Source organism: Argiope bruennichi, chromosome 10 (assembly GCF_947563725.1).
Source record: "Argiope bruennichi chromosome 10, qqArgBrue1.1, whole genome shotgun sequence".
Lineage (NCBI taxonomy): Eukaryota > Metazoa > Arthropoda > Arachnida > Araneae > Araneidae > Argiope > Argiope bruennichi.
This window is the reverse complement of record NC_079160.1, coordinates 12,199,881-12,214,132: the sequence shown is the minus strand read 5'-3', so window position 1 is coordinate 12,214,132 and position 14,252 is coordinate 12,199,881. Positions and strand designations below refer to the sequence as shown.

Below are 14,252 nucleotides of genomic sequence, written 5' to 3'. Positions count from 1 at the left end.
TGTACATAGGGTATTTTTGTAAGGTAATTTTTTGAAAAAGATATTAGCATAAATTTTCGTAGGCAAGTCTTAAGTATAGCACATTTGGTGCCGACGGCAAAGTCTATGTTTTGCGCTCTGTTAAACTTTGTTTTTAAGTTTATTTGTTGATTTCTTTTATTTTTTCCTGTGATTCAAAGCACTTTTTGGCAGCATAGCTAACTATCAGCGGAACATTTCAAATATATTTTGTAGTCCCATTAGTTAGCTAAGAATTCAAAAGCGTTGAATTCAATACAACTGTAAAAACGTTCATTGAAGCAGTCTGAAATTGATATGATGGTTTGTTTAAATTTCACTGTTGCCATTCGATAATAAGTAATAAAAATGGCTTCTGAGCCACGTACGTTAACGGATACTATAAAAGTGAAAGACATATATATAGATAATTATGAAAACAAAGCGAAAATGACACCATTCATAAGCATATATTCTAACGGTTATACGATGTGGATTGCATTCAGAGTTGTCAAGAAATTAATGCATTCAGAGTTGTCAAGAAATTAACAAAAAAAAACTTTCATGGAGGTGAACTGAAAATTAGAAAGAAAAAATACATAAGAGACACTTTGCATTGCATCATCAAATTACTTTACTGAAGAATGCAATCCATTTCCATGGCATGAATTTTTTAAATTAATTTCGTACTAAAGAAAGATCGAGAGGATGTATCATTAAACGCTTGTTTTCATAACAGCATGCGTTTGAAATGGATGGAATAAGCGAAACTTAATCAGTTCATTGTTTCGACCTCTTCGGAAAATGCGTATCTAAATTGTGTCACAAAAATGTAGCGATGACTAGTCTACTCGTCGAACACAGAGTATGCGTGATATGAAATTATATTGTGATGAAATGACTTATTTTAAATTTCAATAATCGCATTTCTTTACTTAAATTAATATACATTTTTTGCATATGAACGAAAAGAAACAAAAAAAAATTATGATTTTAATTTGCAGTTATAAAATGGTATTGAGCAAAGCATAGTACTAAGCATAATAATCTTCTGTTTGTTACTTTGATTTCGATTTGGCCTCAGAATAATTTAAACATCTTGAAATTTTCGAATATGCTTGAGTTTTTACTAAAATTGTAATTCAAACGGCAAATTGTCACTACTTATTATTCCTGACGAGTATGCTCGTCAAAAACAATTAGCTAATTAAAGAGAATGCCAATATTTAATGAAAAATTATTACACAGATTTTATCTATTAATGTATTATGAAATAAACTTTTAGATTTTTTTTTTTAAATTAAAGACATTAAAGTCATCGTGCCAAATACATCAAAGCCAACAATTCAATTTCTCTCAGTCACGAGACACGTGAAAGCGCGTCTCAGCAGAGCGATCAGAAAGCATTCAGAGAAAGATAGATGCTCCTCCCAAAAAAGAACCGTTCCTACGCGCACACATGCACTGTCATCTACCGGAGCTATCTTTAGAACTCTTCCTCCGGCAGGAACAAAAGGGAAGCTGGGGAAGGAAGGGAAGGGATCGGAGGCACAACGGAGTGGGGACGTTAATGAGTTTCGCTCCACCACTCAAAGCAGCAGGCAAACTTCACACCAAAAGCATCTATTCTGCAGTCAACATGGCATGGTTATAAATAACTTGCACTATGATTAAAAAATATCTACATATTTTGGATTTACAATTTTTTCTTCTTTTTTCGAATTTCTGTATTAAAATTGGATGAACTGCCTATAGATTTCGACCATGTAAAGGATATATTTAAACTCGCATTTTACAATGCAGACTCGGTTATGATCTTCATATCGTGGACATATAATGGATATAGAGCAGAAAAGCATATAGGACATCGATCAGACACTGATTTAACGCGTTCGCTGTCCCGACCCACGCCTGATATTCGGGTCCTCTATCTAGTTAGATGACCCCTTCTTAGTTGGATGATTATCACTTAATTATAGTAGAGAAGAGGTCATCTAATAAGTAGATGGTTTGGTACAGTTACATATTATTTGTAATTCACAGGCGCATAATGCGGCAGTCAACGTGTTAAAAAAAATCTGGACTCCCCCATTACACAGAAATCTGATAACAATCTGCAGCTTCCATCAACAGTTCTGTATGCTATGCGCAGTATTTACATGCTTTTTCGTAAAAATAGCAGATATATTCGAAAAGCTACAAAAACTCTTTAAAAAATGAATTTTCACAACCCTTCCAATATTTTTTATTAATAGCATACAAAGGTTTTACCTAAAAGCTAACGAATATCATGCAACATGCCAAATGCCGAGATTTTATATTTACTTGCTAAATGATGCATCCGATATCAATCAGAATGAAAATATTTTAGTTCTTTGAATTAATAAAATATTAACTATGCAAGGATCACAAAATATCTACTTAAATTCCTTCGTATTATTAAGCAAAATTCTTATGTGGAAAAAAAAATCACATTAATTAGCTGTTATTGGGTATGTGGTATAGCTTCATTTGAAATAAAGTAAAAATATGTTAGATAATAGTACACTAAGACGCATGCAAATAAATGTATTTTTTAAAAAAAAAATGTGTATAATATTTTTAACGTGAAAAATACCGATATGCAAAATAATTTTATTTTGCAGAACTTATAAATACATCTTTTGGTTACAATTCATGTACTTTCGAACATTTTAATCATTCTTGATAAAAAGTGATTGACAGCATCAGCTGTGAATGAACTATTGTTTCTTACCAACCAATATTTTCAGATACAGTCCGCCACTGACCGGGAGACCATAGTAGAAGTAAGATATATTTTTGGGCTCATGCCCAGAATCGACTAAAAGGAATGTTATGGAAACATTTGGAAATATAAAGATATATTTACTTAAACCAACTTCTCAGTGGCCATGGAAACTTTCCTGTCTATTCAAAGAAATATTAAAAAGTTGACTGTCGTTGAGGACATGATAAGGATGCAGTTACCCACTATATCTATGGATGTAACACGTTCAAAGATATAAGAAATGAAATATTTTTTGACGAATTATGATATATTGAAGATTATGGATTTAGACGTATTATTACCAAAGAAGGGCTAATTATTACGGCTAAGGAAATGCTGACATTTTCATAAGACAATTGATGTTTTTTGGGAGTAGGTTATTCTGATTTTAAGTAATTAGCTTCTAAATTTCTTTTTATTACATTATTTTTGTTGATTATGTAATGATTTATTGTTTTGTGAGACGACAGACGTTTTATTTGCAAGGGTATATATATTGTGTTACTTATTATAGATATCTGTATATATAACTTATTTGTATTTAAATCATATTCACTGTATTAAATGTGGTTTGTATTTATAGTTTGTATTGATTATTATTTATATTTTATACTTGTATTGATTACTATTTATATTTTAGATTTGTATTCATTACTACTTATATTTTATATTTATGCCTGCATCGATCTCCGTATGCTTTGCGGGGCGGAGTAAATTTTGATATATATTATTAAGATTCAAAAAAATATCGGCATTGCAGCGACCTGAATTTCAGTTATTTTCCAAGACAAACTAAATGGTGCAGAAAGACCTAACTGCAATTTTTTTCTTAAAATCTGATACCTCAAATATGCATAATGACTTATATGAATGCGATAAATAGGTTCACTAACCCATCACATTTATAAATTAAATAGTACTTAATTTAAATTTCAGTAAATAAGGCATTATAAATAGTAAAAACATATATTATTCACACAATTTGCACAAAAACTGTAATGTTATGTAACTTAAATATATATTAATAAGCAACCAGAACCTCTATGTTTTGTTTACACTACTGATGCGTCAGTTATTATGAAATAGGATCATCCTTTATATCAACATCAGCTGCTGGCCTGCGAGATAAGTAATCCACATATCAAAAATTTTCTATAGAATTTGTTCATTTATTCCCACAAAAGAAAATTAGTAAGTTCAATCACGTGGGCCGTTGAGGTCTAACCCGAATACGACGCTCCAATTAATCCAAAATATATTCTATGAAACTGCGATTCGAGTTCTTAGCAGCTCTTAGATTAATCCTTTAATGCTCTTAACCACGTGCGGTGGAGGGACATGTCAAGCACGTTGACACGCTTTTGTCACAGAATCGCCAACGACGTGCTACGCATGTCAGTAGATAAATGTCATAAAAGTGAAAATGATGTTCGCGACCCATCGACTGAGACTGTTTGCTCGAGCACAGTTTACAGGAGCATAATCTTAGATCGAAAATTAATTCATTTAGAAAATATGCATTGTTTTCAATTTGTATAAGGTACCGAATACTTTGAGTGACTTCTCTCTAGTTACAATGGACTGTTTTGAAAAGTGCATCTGTGAATTTTTTGGGATTAATCAGTTGCGATTAACGTGCAGGGGTAATTAGAATATGTTTAACATTTAAATAATTTAATATAATTGAAGATTCAGGTTTTAAAGACATAAATTTGTAGAAAACTGCTCTTTACTTAGCTTCACTCAGAGAACTCAGCTGACAACAATTTCTGTTGCTGAAGATATTTTTCTAAATCTTAAATAGCATTCAACTGGAATTTTATATAATGCTTTATATCTCTGGCTACAAAATTTCTAAAGAAAAATACGTTTCGCACATGCACACTTTAAAATTACCCTTATTTCTTTAAAATGATTACAGTATTTATTTCGAATTTTAATGCAATACTTCGCTTATACTTGGTCAAGCATTTCGTAAATTGATTATTTGGTTGAAGATTCTGCATGATAAAGAAAAACAAATTTGGAAGTGTTCATTAAATTGTTCATTGTCCGAAATATAGATGCCATTTTTACGAAAATGCATGTCAGTATTGTGCAAGACAAACAGAATGAACGCCATCTTTCCGTGAAATTAGGCGAGTTCTTCTTTAATTCCTATTCGATCCCTTATATGCACCCGTGATCAAATCTTCACTGTAAAATATGAGTTCAAACATTCTGTTTTTACTGCAAGATTAGTTTGTCCAACCTTTCACAAGAATTTTGAAAAAAAAAAAAAAAAAGTAATTCCTATAAAAGCTGGATATATTTGAACATGTATTCCATATTATTGAAAGTCCATTCAATGGGTGTACAACGAAAAATCCTACAGACTCCGTAACATTTAAGAATACATTATTCTAAACAAAAGAGATAAATATAAACAACCGCATCAGCACCCAGCGCTCCGCTGACTAATATTCCAAATACAGATTTCGATCAACTACTCTCTGAACTAGACTTGCAACTCGTCTACTTGTCTGCTTTTATAGTTTCTGAGACAGGGCACCGAAAATGCTACAACAAATGTAAGAATTCGAGACCCAATGGAGATAGCGCAAAGATTTTTTATTTTTGTTGTCGGATTCACTGCTAAGTCGTTTAATAGTTGCTAAGCCGGAAGTCACTGGCCCGGCATCCATTCAGCAACCAATAGCCATATCTGTAGAACTTTCTTCTTTACTGCAAGACTAGGTATACAGAGAAACATCATCATAAATTCGTTATAATATTCCTCTCCCGCTTGCCAATAGTATATGGTTTTGAATTTTTCAAATGATTTACCTTTTTGATGCTCTTAAATCAGAGGAATAATTGAAGACACTGGATCAAAAAGCAAAGACACTCGATTTAAAAGCAAAGAACCAAATACCACCTGGTCATATTCAACATTTCATACCACAGAAACAACCTTATTATCTCCTTATTGTTACCTTTCTGTTTTTGCTCAAAATACAGAACATCACAACATTCCATCCCGAAATATTCAACCACTATGGTCAAACTTCAGGCCAGACAAAATCCAGGCTTTATCGCCAAAATTACATGCATAATAGGAAATCCAGATAGTAGCTGAGAAAAATTAAGAAATTTTACCAATCAAAGTATTAATTATTGCTCGCCGAAATAAAGGAAAATTCCTCACCAGCAGAAATTTCCGCAAAGTATATATGCATCTTAAAACAATTACCTTCTCATCTTTAAACAAACTTTATATTTTCAAGTCGTGGTAGGATTTGAAGTTAGAATTCGAATTCTTCAGTTCGGATTGGCATTGAGAATCAAAAATGATCGAACCGTATTTTCTTTTTAAGACAATGGAATGACAGGAATAAGAAAAAATGGAATGCGTAATGCTGCGATTGTCAAATCGCATTTCAAAATGCAATAAGTCCCTGCATACGCTTTATAGAAGATGCCATAGTAGAGCATAATTATTTATAATAGACTTATGTGCTGACACATTTTTAGTACTCCGGGATTTTTACAATGTGGGACCATATCATAGAGGAGTCTATGGAAATGACGACCGACGAACACGATAAAATCAATCAATAAATCTGAATTCCTGATAATGAGAAAAAAACTCACCTTTCAGTGGCTGGCATAGCGATGATTTGAAAACCTGCCCTCACATTCCTATAAGGACAAGGACCGCAATGAAAATACCTACAAAAAGAAATAAAATTATAAATATTATGTGTAAATTGTAAATATTATAAATGAAAGCAACTTTGCGAAGCCAGTTAGTTAATCCTAAATTTAAGATTTTTTAAATAAGTAATTCATTTTGAGTGACAGAAAAAAAAAGTTGAAGCTAATTGGCGCCTTTATTGTAAATTAACCTTCTAGCCGGAGTATCATTTGAATATCCGATTACTAACAAGTACTTCAGCAGTCATAATAACCAATACTCCGAGAACTACGTCAATATTTTTCAATATCTTTAGAAAATAGAGTGAGCGGGGGAGAAATCCCTCTTATATCTACATATCATGAATTTTCATACGAAATAAGAATTTGTAAAATCGATGCCGTAAATGGGGCTGTGAAAAATTCGACCATGCTTATTTTTCCATTAAGAAGGTAGGGCGAAGTAGTGTTTTCGTGAATTCTCAGTAAAATAAAGATTGGTATGGAACCAGCGGCAAATGGTATTTTATCATCAAGAGGTCATGAACTTTCATATTATATAATAAATTGACAAAATCGGACCAGTGGCTGGGTAACCAGTTCTCTGGTTTTCCTAATGATTTTAAACATATACATAGTTTATTTTGAAAAAGATGCATTTAATTTTAAAATCTTTGAGTTTCGCTATATTTTTCATTCAGAGCTGTAGAAGATCAAATTGCATGAAAAAAAACGTTGCGCCAAATTTTGCAAAGTCATCTTAAATATCTTCTAATACAATTTCTTTCTTCGTGCTTTTCTTTTAGAAAAAGCTTCCACTATTTTAATGAAATCGTAGCGGCCTATTAGAAATAAATAAAATATTAAACAATTCAAGTGAATAAAGTTTTAAATAAGAAAGCAATCCGGACAAAGAAATAAAATTTCGAACTTTTCTTTCCAGAAAACTTTAACACATTAATTAGTAACATATTTTTTGGTCCTCTGCGCTTAAGATGACTCAAGCCAAATACGGCAATGTACTTATAGTATACGAATAGTAATACAAGAAACGTTTTCTTTACAAGAATTGAATGCAGAAGATATTCACCTTACTATAATGATTCCGTTTAAATTTGTATAAATAATTTAGTAACTCGCAGCAGTTTTCTCACTACTTCAATTCGAGTAAATATTCCAGATTAAATTTTTTAAATGTAATTACTGCTCAAAAAGTAATGAATTTAATACAATACTGCACATTTTTGGTTCTTGCAGATCTAAGGAGAATTCTTCCAAAGAAAATTGGACTGCTAAAACCGTCATTCACGGAAATATGCTAACTTTCAGTAACAGGCTCATTTTCTTGCCTCTCAATTCCAAAAACGGGATATATATGAATTGCCCTCATTTTATTTTACATGCAATCATGCCCACGTCAGAGGGCTATGTCAGATATCCTGATGCTGTGGACTTTTTATTGGATGATTTCCTTTAAAAGAGAAAACGAATCTGTGACTTGTGTATCAGAAATAAAGTGCCATTTAATGATATGAGCTGCATAAACGAAGATTAATATTTCTTTCCTTTCCTTGTTCAATAAAAGATTTAAAATGTTAAACCATACCAAATTACAATTTTTTAAAAAAATTATACAATGCAATGTTACCAATCGCCGACTATATTTTTTAAAAAATTATTTTTAAGCGAAAATTAAAAATGGCATCATTAAACAAAACATTAGGGCAGCTATTCTTTACAAATATCATAATAGAGCGTTTCAGAATACAAATATCATTAATGGATATTGCACAATAACAAATAATGAGAACTAATAATTTTGGTATTATAAACATCAGAATGAGCAGTAAGTTTAAGTCCAAACACTATAAAAAAATGAATAACGCAAGACGCAGCAATTATGTCTTTCCAAATGGAAAAATATGAAACTCTCTTCCGTTCTTTTTCTTCGTTTAAGCCACAGATCTATTTTGGATACGAAAATATATCTCTTGTGATTATGAAACCGCAAGATTGCCAGAAACAAAAGCAAGTGACGTTCGCCTTACGTGAACAAGAATAGCATCCGATTCACCAATGCTGAAATATTCATCGAACAATTAAAAAAAGGAAAGAGATTCGGCATAAGCCTTCCGCAAAAATCACGAAAACATCAATGTCAATGATTACTTTAATAGCAAGGAAATACAAAAAAGCAGAAGCAAGTGGAATTCCAGTACATAACATGCAAATTCCAAGTAGCTTTTCGGTTTTAAAAGAAATGAAAACAGACAGCAAGCATTCAAATTTTCTTATTCCGGAGTACAGGTTCATAAGAATTGCCGCAATCGTTCCAATACTCTAAATAGTTCATGACCGGACACAGACAAAAGAACGCGTAAAGGTATAAGTTATACCTTCTTCGAAATTTTAAAATGATTATTAAGTCCTGATTAACTATTTTGTTAAACTATTTAACGGTTTTTTGGCAAATATCCAAACTTCTCTAAAACTATTTTTATACAAACCTATCACGCAAGACAGCCATTGAAAATTAGAAATTTTTTAATAATTAATATGGACCCCCCATTACTATGTTAAATGAAATTGCTTCCACTGTGCCATTGTCTCTTGGGAAAAAAAAGAATTTAATATTTGACTCTTAAAAATAAATAATTATTAAAAACATTCAAAATTTAACCCGCACTACTAAAATATATCGTCTTTTTCTTTATAATATGTTCTTTCTATCTCAGTGATTTACTTATGTATAAATCTTTCGATACGGAATTCAAGGCAATACAAAACGAATTGACACAAATATGTTTTCAGTAAGTTCGACCACAACTGAAATCTCAAAAAAGTAGATAACTAATTTTTCGACATTGATAGTAATCTCGTCTATTATAAAAAAGTCTTTCGATATAAAATAAAAAAAAAATCAAAGAAATTAACGTCAATCCAAAGAAAAAGAACGAAAGAAAGAGAACGGAAGAAAAGAGGGGATGAGGGAATCAAAGAGAATGCCAACGTTTGGTAATATATCGAGTCTCCAGATTTGTTTTGTCATGGAATGAGAAGAATTCTGTCCGCGTACTCCAGAGAATTGCACGCAGTTACATACCAGAAATGGAATTTCCCAACTGCAGAATTGATGTGGGATTGGATTACCCCGAGAATTTGTATCGCTAAATCTCTCGAAGTGTTTTTGTGCCAAGTGTATTAAGAGGGAAGACCTTTATGGAAGCACAACAGCGCTTGGACTTTTCGAACATCTCTCGCTCCTTGCAAAAACGCTGCAAGGCCGAGTGTTTTCTGGACCATAATTGCGAGAGCACTCTTGAAGACAATTCCGAGTAATCCCTTTATGAATCGGAACTCGACTAATGGGATTCCTGACGAAGGCAAGACGCGCTATTTTTAGACCCAGGGATTCCACCAGGTGCGCCCCCACCAGAAGGCGCTTTCTGCTCGCTACCGCGGCTCTTAACCTTTCACTGCCTGCCCCTCCCCGCTCAGAACTGGGATGGAAAAGCGGCATTTTACACAGATTCGGCTTTTAAAAGGCCATCCAATAGACCAGGACAATTTCGATCCAGCAAGCATTTCGACAAATTTAGCTCGAAAGAGACACCGTGTAGCTGCAGATGTCTAGTCAAGAAGAAAGAAGTCAAAGCTACAACGACACGGTTTTCGGAAAATAAATAATTGAGATGCTGTTCTTTAATGCTATCAAACTAGTTTCCAATCTCTTAATCCTCGAAATGCAAATGCATATAAAAAACTCCTTTAGAGCACAGTAAAAAAAATTCTAAAAATAGACTGTTAGAAAAGAGGGAGGGAGGATTACTTTGATGAAGAAATTTTTAAGAAAATAGAGGAAAAAAAAAAAACTGAATGAAGTTTAGTTTCTATTTTTAGCTGACTGGATAATTAATTCTCGATCACAGATATTTCTGTATCATAATTTCTATTCCGCTTAAAATAGATGTTCGATGTCAGTTGCTAGTTCTTTTCCTCGCGACAATCAATTTAATTATTAGACGAATAGAAAAAATTTCGCGAATGTCGTCATTTAAACCTAAAAAAGAAAAACCAAGGTGAAGATCACAAAACAGATCTTTTCTGTAAATCTTTCGTCTTAATTGCAGCTTCTAAAATTCTCACTTATCTAATTTTTAAAGAATTTCGAATTCGATCATGTTAAATTATTATCAATTGAACATATATGTCCCGGTAAGTGTCATAAATTGGCGATAATGTAAAATTGCCCTTATAAACCATGCTCGCAGATAATTATACATAACCATTGGATAAATAATATACATATTATTTTATATATTTCCAATTAAAAAAAGAATAATTCAAACGAATTAACCAACTTCTACATTTTAGATTTTTTTTTAATTAGTTTCATTTTTACAAAATAAATCGAGATGCATAAAAATAGATTCACAGGAAAAACCAATTTTCTCTTCGAATTCTACAGTCTTGAGAATTTAACTCTTTATATCTCGACGGTACTTAAAAGTATCCTTTAAACGGTGCCGATACTTTCTTAATATGACTTTTTCCGATGGTATTAAACACAAGCACTCCCAGAGCATAGTTCCGACAGCAAGCAACAGATACAAGCTAAACACAAAAATTAAAAAAAAAAAATTATAAATTAAATTGTTTAAATTAATTTAAAAGGTTTACTTTTAAATTCTCTTTTCCTGATCTTATTCTGACTAAAACTTACCCAATGTGCTACAATAAAATTGAAAAATTAATAGAAAAATGGTTCTGAAATCAAGGGTTCATTACAATACTACCTTCTTCGGAAGCTCTTTGCTTATTCTGTAAAGTGCATTAATCTAGTCTGCTTTGCTCTCTAAATGCATTATCTAAGAAGTTTATATATGAAACTTATATTAAATCTTTTGACTGGAAATTGGATCACAAATTTAAATAAAAAGCTAGCAGAAGTTCTTTACTACATTAATCGAAGCAAAAATCCCAGTTTTAATTCACTATAATGGACAAAACTAACGAATTTCTGAAAAATGACTTGAACAATTACTAAGTAGTCATTAGCACCTGTTAGAGAAAGCATGTCTATCCTCTACGCTTTCATTCGACTTATTTTTTCATATAAGTAAACAGTTCAATACATTTAGCATATTGCAAATATAAGAAAAATGAATGGACTTCCAACAGAATAAGAACTGGGACCCAAAATGAGGTTTCTCAATTCTGAGATTTTCTCAACTTGTATAAAGTACTAAGCCACATATTTTAAAACTGCTCCCCAACAACAAAATAAAGCTGGAAACCCGATTTTCTCGAACATTTCGATGCGCTTAACTTCGCCGAGGCGAATGGGAAAATGAATGAGAGTGAGTGCTGGCTGATCTTGGTAACTTTTTTTTTTTTTTTTTCTAATACAAAAGTGTGATCTATCTACATATTATAGTTATTTTTCGCCTAAGTGGACGGAAATCGTTGTTTTCAGTATAATCCGTTAGAGAAGAAGTGTATACTTATGTATCCTTTTAGGCATATTAAGACCATTACGCTACTGTCCAAAATTCCATCAAACACCCTGATCTAAATTCACTTACCGTAACTATTTAATATCTGTTTAGTCTGTAAGACAAAAAGTGAAGTTGCAATATTGCGAAATATAGAAGAGATATTTTCTAGTCATTTATGTTTTCAATAGCAATTCGATGTTACGAGACTGGTTCCATTTGAAAAGTTTAAATACATAGCAAATAGAATATATGTAAGACAATTAAAACAAAATGGCTTTAATGTCAAATAATTTGACAGAATCGTGACTAACGATAAACTAAACTCAAACTAAACGATTTATTTGAAATTCAATGTAGTCAATATTCACAGCGACACAGTTGGTCGCTTGAGGCGAATAGTAAACTTGAAATCCAAGCATGCGTATTTGAAAATATTTGATAATACGCATCTGGATACCATACATAAGAGTAAAATTAATGATAATTAATTTATTAATAATACAAACGGAAATATAGCTCCTTGATTATCCTATCAATTTCATTCTAATGTGATAGAAAAATAATGTAAAACAGAATTTTAACAATATTCTAAAAAGTTGCATGCGCTTCAAACAGCTTCAAAACAAAGATTTATAAGTAAACTTGTAAAAAAATAAACTTTTATAATAATTTCATTTAATCATAAATAATTCATTTTTTTTTTTTTCAATTTCTATTTCTTATTTTAGAACTAAAGATTGTCGGGAAAAAATTCCTTCGAACAACAAATCGCCTTAAATGCTTACGGCATCGAAATAAACAGGAAAAAAGAAAAAATATTCTTAAGACGGCCTCTCAATCTGAAAGAAGCCAATACCGCCAGTAATCGGATTATATGCACAATTTTCCTCCCTAACAATTATTTTTTAAAAAAAAAGCCACAACAGATGCAACTTCCTGCCATTTCCATGATCAACTCTTGTACACCTTCAACTTATCCGAAGCCTTTTATTCGTTTCTAAAGATATGCTTCATTCCATCAGAAACAGACACAGTAATGGTCCTCCTGAAGGTCAATGTCAAAATAGACTCAAGCTCAAAAAATATCTCGGAGTTTTTTTTATATATATATATTTTTTATTTTGTTATTTGTCTTCTGACAGTCGCCTGGAATCGAGCCAATTCCCGAAGCACGGGGGGAAAAAATCATTTCTTCTTTCTGGAGGCTGGAAAGAGAATAATCAAGCCTGCAGCCCACTTTCTCAGACAGATTCATTCAATATTCACAGACCTGAACTCCAAGGATTCTGTCGCACCTCCAGAAAAAATATTCATTTGGGAGTTGGCCGCCCGGCCTGCTCAAGCAGAGATTTTTAGTTCAATTTGGCGCATCATGTCAGGAAATTCGGAGGTGGAAGAATATTTGGCAAAAGAACAGCGGAATAGATTCCAAAGTTTAACTATTTAATTGTTTTAAAAACTCTGACGGCAGTTTCAAACTTGATACGCTGCCAGCAGCTGGAAACCCGTCAAGGAAAACAAAACAGTACTTCTGAACAATTTTTAACCTCATCATTTGATCAACAGTTACACACTTTCGTAACATCATTTATCACGAACAATTGCTTTAACTAATTACAAGGAAACAAAAAGAAATAACGGCAGAGCAGCTTTCATTCAACAGCGTAAAGACACAACTATATGTTGCAATCATTTGAGTTAAGCCAAAGAAGAAGCCCTTAATGGTTTAAGCAAGATACAAAATAAGCTTAATCTTTTAACCATTAGCTTTCAGCCATTAACACTTAACTATCGATCCAAACTATTTTCTTAAAAAAAAATTTCGAGTAACTTTTAAATTTTATGAAATATTAGTTTACTTCTATTGGACAGAAGTAATAGAATCAAAATTTCTTCATTCATCTAACAAATTTTTCTATAATCATAGCTTTCAGAATCAAAAGCTATGATGTTCTAGGACGTTCCCTTACAGCATGAAAATATATAATTAATAGGTTTCATCCTTCAGAGAGAGTTTCAATTTAGGACTTGATCGGCATACTTATGTATCCTTTTAGGCATATTAAAAGAATCACGCTAATGTCCAAAATCCCATTAAACACCATGATCTAAATTCACTTACCGTCAAGAAACTGAATTTTTACTTCCTACTTCGATCTAATTCATGTGTACTCATCATGAAATCATATAACTAATATTTCATCCCGTCTGTTTTTTATAGTTAAAAAATTTTCCGAGATCTTCTACGTTGAATGGATTCCGCAGAATATTATACAAATTTTTATTTAAAAAAA

At 32.0% G+C, this 14,252-nt stretch overlaps 1 protein-coding gene across 8 annotated transcripts in view; it reads right to left on the bottom strand.

The window, feature by feature from the left end:
* Nucleotides 1-14,252, bottom strand: part of LOC129987863 (plasma membrane calcium-transporting ATPase 2-like) — a 219,064-nt gene that overhangs the window by 89,459 nt on the left and 115,353 nt on the right. For all 8 annotated transcript variants that reach the window (XM_056095830.1, XM_056095831.1, XM_056095832.1 and 5 more), the window contains one exon: nt 6,419-6,496. The gene's annotated coding sequence lies outside the window, so the exon portion shown is untranslated. The remainder of the gene's footprint in view (nt 1-6,418; nt 6,497-14,252) is intronic.